Genomic DNA, 6,216 nt, shown 5'->3' with positions numbered 1-6,216 from the left:
GAGATAAAGACGAATGGCCGCAGCCCATAGAGAGCTTTTTTGGAGCACGCAGTCATTGTTCGCTGAATCTGCAGGTGGAGATAACAACCCGCATAGTGCCAATACATGCAGGATCCACACCAGTAAAACTAATATTACAACATATAAAACATTATGCACAGAGAAATAAAAGTTATCATAGCGTGCACATATGCTTTTCATAAATGATAAATGCACACAGAAACAAATGCATGTCCATCTCCACGCATAGGTGCATGCATGAGGATAGTGATTTGCAGTCTTCATCTTATCACAGTTGTCGTCTTATGAGTGAATGTTTAAGATAAGATGTATTATTGTATTTATTGTACTTTATTGATCCCCTGTAGGGGGAATTCAGTTTGACACAGCAGCACAAGAAGAAAGAAAGAAATTACCATAAATACCTATACATGAATGCCTATACATAAAAAAAGTAAGTAAAAAATAAAATAAGATAAAATAGGAATAATAGAATAAAATAGATCTGTTTGTATGTACATGTTCAGTGTTTGTGTATATATACTGTATAAGCCCAACAAGCTACATACTCTAATGCAGTATCTGTTTGTATATACATGTGCAATATCTTTGGGCATATTCTAATCTACAAGTGACAAGAAGAGAATATTTGGAGATCAAAAGATTATTCTTGACCTCAGAGATTGCCTGATTGTCATGGAGCTATAAAACTATTATGGAATATTTTCAATTTTTAAGCCACCGTGGACGAGACATCCTTCAAGTTCTCAGAGAAATGGAAATTTGAACAGTTACAAGTCAAACTGGGCAAATGTCATCAGCCGAGGAAATTTTTGTGCTACAATAAAAATCTCCAGAACAGCTACAAACCTTATAGTGGGATTATTTTGTCAAGAATAGAGACGTTCTTCTTCTCTGTTTCTCTGTTTAAACCGAAGAGGAAAGAAGGAGAGAAACAGATAATATGAAGAAGCAGCAGAAGAGAAAGAGATCGGAGGAATGGAAGATTTTCTTGCGCCCTGCTGAAAGAGAGATGATAGGTGTGATTTGAAGTGAGAGAAAACTGCAGACCCTGGGGGACACAAGCAATATGTGCGTCTGTGTGTGTGCAGATGTGTGCACACTCGAATAGCTATACAATTTTTTTTTTTTTTTTAAGAAGGAAAACATTTGGAGTAGGATACAAAAAAAAACAATGATTAAAAAATTCCACAAGGAGTGGCATTTTTATTGAGGTTTAGCACATCATCACATCCCACCTTTTTTATTTTCATAAATCTCCTTCCTCCTTCTCCTGTGGTGGACTCACTCATGCTGTTGCTACATTGTGGTTTCTTATCCCTGTCTGATGTTTTTCCATTTCAGCCACCCTTCTGTGTGTCTCTCTGTTACATTTTTTCACCCTGCTCTCATGCACCTCTCATCCTTTCACCTTATGGATGTCCCTTTTTAGAGGGGCTGGGTTGAGGGCGTTTAAGGTGACTCATGCACAGGGGCTATTTCTGGACAGGTGGGGGTCGTGTACAGGAGAGGGGAGCAGGATGGCGAGGAGGAGAGAGACAGTGATTCACACCTGCACCATCTCAGAGAGGCTGGTGAGAATTATGTTTGCAGCAGGTGTCCAGGGGGGCTCTGTTAGGGGACAGACGCACGTCCAGACATCACACGGGCGTGTAATCTCACAGGACTTCCAGTACACACCCATCAGGCAATTTGTGCTGTGGAAGTAAACACACACACACACACACACACACACATACACATGACAGCAACCACAAGATTGCCCTGAGTGCGAGACCAGTGACTTCCCATGTGACACAAGTCACTGACAGAATGAGGTGTACTGCAGGTGCGTGATTGACTCAGTGGAAATCATTGGTCATACTGGTGTAGGACAGGGAGGAAAGGTATGACTTTGTCTCCATGGTAACAGCCTCCTGTGAGGGCTGGTGTCCAGAAAAACAGGAACACCTTTGGCACCCCAGAGTTGAAGCAGCATGCAGGGAAAATGTGGGCAGAGGTTTACAAAGTGCATAACAAACCTAAAAGGAGCACCGATAGACAGACAAAGCAAAGATAAAACACGAGCCTGCAGTTATACTAATGGATCTGTGATGCTGTATTTAGACACAACCCTCAGTTAAGCTAAATGTGAACGTCATTGACATTGACAATGCTAACATGCTGATGTTTAGCAGGTATAATGTTGACCATGTTCACCATCTTAATTTAGTGTGTTAGCATTCTAACGTTTGCTAAATAACACAAAGAGCAAAGTAAAGCTGAAGCTGATGGGAATGTGATTAGTTTGTTAGGTATTTGGAGATAACTAAAGTATCAGACAAAGTGAAATTTTGACCTGATGATATAAAAAAAAAAGTCAGGCACCAGACTGATATTTCATTCTGGACCAAAGTGGTGGATCAATAGACATTGCCGTAAAGCTATGCCACTAGCAAGGTTAAAACCTGTACTCAACCAATAAAACACATTAAAAATAGCATAAATACAACAGGAGACTATTAATACAAATCACAACAACAAGGCCAAACTACAGCTTGTAAATAAGTCTTGAATAGTGCACAGAAATTAGTCGCATTCAACCCCTAATAACTTCACAAACATACTGTTTCAACAGCTGAGGAAGACCTTCCTACTTTCATTGACTTTATCACACAGGCCCATGCTTGACATTAATGGAGTCACTGGGAGCATCAGGACACATTCAACACTGAGCTGCCACTCACAGCCAAGTCAGGAGGAGAAGGGCATGGAGCTATTCAAAGAGCTGAGTTAATTAATTTGACTTTGGATGAGAGATTGTTAATTACCATGCAATACAGTTAGATAGAGTGGCACATGGATAAAGATGTGAATGAAAGACAAAGTTATAGCACAAGCCTCATAAATAAAATGTATGTGCTCACGCCAACACACACACACACACGCACACACGCACACACACACACACACACACACACACACACACACACACACACACACACACACACACACACACACACACACACAAGGTGTTTCTTCTATCTGAGGGGTCCCAAAGTCATGTCTGTTCCATTGCTATGTTTTAAATGATGCATGAATCTCAGAAATAACTTATATGACTGTTTAATTACTATGACTGTGATATATGTTTAGCAGGAAACTTAACACAAACTCTGCTGTGCTGCAACTAATGATTATTTTCATTATTGATGAATCTGACCATTATTTTCTCAATAAGTAAATAGTTAAAAAAATGCCCATTATAACTTCCCAGACCCAAAGGTGTTGTCTTCAAATGTCTTGTTTTGTCCAACCAACAGTCCAAAACTCAAAGACACAGAAGAAAATAATCAAATCTTCACATTTAAGAAGCTGAAAACAGCAAATGTTTGGCATGTTTACTTAAAAAAATAACTAAAATGATTATTCAGTTATCAAAATAGTTAGATAAACAAGATAAAACAATTGATTAATCAACTAATGGTTGTAGCTCCAGCTCACTTTACTCTGGTCCTGAATGGCTGATGTAGATCAACAGAGACTTTTGGGTGGGAGGAAAATAAGTAAAATATGTAATTTATTTCTTTTGTAATCTGAAACAGTGTCTGTAGAGAGAATCATAAAATTCCAAATGATCTAATATTGTTTGTGTGATGAAATAACTCAAAAGCTCCCTTATACACTAGTAAACACTCAATAGGACCCTGAGAAAATAAAGGATAGTTAGGCTCATGGTTAGTCCAAACAAATCCCAGAACTGAGACCGACCTTTCTGTTCAGATGTTCTTCTCTCTGCTCTAATGACCCCACCTAGAGGATAGATTATTCACTTGTTAACAATAGTTTAATAATAACAAACCTTGCTAAAGGCGATGGAACAAAATGCCATAAAACATGGGTTGGCGGGCTGAAGGAAAATCTTCTGAGAAGCCGGTAGGCTATATTTTGGGAAACCTTGACTCTTCGGTGAAAGAACAGTGCCTGGCGGACGGACCGTGCTGCCAGAGCTGCATACCTTCCCTGACAAGCTCCACCAATCAAATGGGGATGATTTACAGTAGGTTATGGTTAGCTTCATGGTTGAGGGTCAGACCTGACTCCAAACCGTTGCAGCCTGACAGGAAACACTGCCTGACCGGTTTGATGAGACTTGACAGTTTTACTTGTCATATTGGAAAAGCACAGGTGTTACTAATGAATCATCCAGCATACACAATACTAAAACCAACTGAACTGAGACAACAAAAAGGCTTATTGCCGAACAGTGAACCTGGAGCTTTGGAGGCCCTTGGACTTGTGGGGCTCCCAGCTGACCGCTTTGCCTGGCTAGTAATTTAGCCATGGATACAGCCTTTGGAGGACCTGAGAGAACATGTCTGTATCTAATTCATTAAAACTTTTAGTAAATATAACTGTCAGATAAATGTAGTGGAGCAAAAGAACGCAGAAGTAGAAAGAGGCAGAAAATGGAAAAAATCTCAAAATTATACTTATGTGCAGTACTTGAATAAATGTACTCTACATTTACGCTACAAGAGTAAGCATTACTGTATGTATAACTGATCTTATCCTTGTAACAGTGCAGGATGAACAGAGATTATGCTGGCTGCATGTGAGCGCCCTCTAACTGTGGATTTTGAGAACACCTGTGTAGATATTTCAGTCTTGATGTTTAACTCACACACTAGTCTGTCTGCAGCCCTGTCTACCAAAACTGCAATACTCAGTCGTAGAAATATTCAGAAAGTAAAAATACTTTAAAAAGTCCTTCATTTTAAGCTTGCTTAAGTAAAAGAACAGAAGTATTGTCATCAAAATATACTTAAAGTATCAAAAGTAAAAGTATTCATATGCAGAATCATCATCATTTAAGATCATTTAAGATTATTACTTATGATGCATTAATGTGTACTGTATGTAGCATTTTAACTGTTGCACTGGACAAGTTAGAGGTATTTTTATCTAGCCTATATTATACAGTTGGGCAGTTTAATCTGCAAAACCCCCAATATTATAAAGCCATTTCTGTCTGTAGTCTTAAAACATTATTTTCCTCAGACAAGTGAACCAAGTCTGTCAGTGCAGTGAAAATATGTCAACCTGTTTTTAATTTAAATCAACTTTAAAAAAAAAATGTTAAAGAAATTCAAATGGAGAAACAATATGAAGTTTAGGAAATACTTGAAAGTTGATTTGCGTCAGATGAAGCGTACAGTATTTCCCTCTGCAGTGCAGTGGAGTAGAAGTAATAAAGCAGCATGAAATGGAGATACTCAAGTAAAGTACAAGTACCTCAGAATTGTATTTAATACTTGAGTAAATGTACTGAGATAAATTTCACCACAGAATAATAACATTGTTGGTGAGTTTCAAGTTTCAGCCTTATCTTTCAATTTGACACCAAGTCAGTTTACATAATACAGAATTTAGCGGTGGTGGAAGTACGACTGGAGTATTTCCATTTTTATGCAACTTTATACTTCTGCTCCACTAAATTTCAGAGTGAAATACTGGACTTTTTATCATCATGTATCTGCAAGCTACTTTGACAAGCTATTTATTTTGATTAAAATAAGTATATAATTTATGATCAGCCTCTAAAATATGATGGTTTGTTTTGGACTAAATTGCCCATATAAAATAGTTAAAATGAGTTCCACCAACTAAAACAGTAAAATGCTGCTTACATGTCAATGCATCTGTCATAATAATTATCATACAACAATATAATTTAATATATAATATAACACTCCTTTCAGCACAATGAGCATTTTTACTTTAGTTATTCTAAAGACATTTTGCTGAAAATACTTCTGTACTTTTACTAAAGTAAGATTTTGAATGCAGGGTTTTTACTTGTAGTTTTACATTGTTGTACTGCTATGTTTACTTGGAGGATCTGAGTATTTCTTCCACCACTGTTCAGACTAACCTAAGCAGTTTATATGATGTAGGAATGACAGAGAAGTCAGTCCACATTGTTTTGGATGTGTCTCTTTATATATTATAGCCTGAATGTAACACTGTTTCACATCTCTAACAGAGACAAAATCCTGAAACCTGGACCTGGCATCCACAGATGCCAGTATTTCCTTCCCAATAATCAGACCTTAAGGGCCTTTGTGTTTTTGTGTGTGTGACCTTTTATTGAATTTTAGAAAGACACAGGAATATAAACAAACATAAAACAAGAAGAGAAGGGCAATATATACA

Source organism: Thunnus albacares, chromosome 19 (genome assembly GCF_914725855.1).
Source record: "Thunnus albacares chromosome 19, fThuAlb1.1, whole genome shotgun sequence".
NCBI lineage: Eukaryota > Metazoa > Chordata > Actinopteri > Scombriformes > Scombridae > Thunnus > Thunnus albacares.
The sequence above is the reverse complement of the archived record's forward strand: the minus strand, read 5'-3'. Positions refer to the sequence as shown.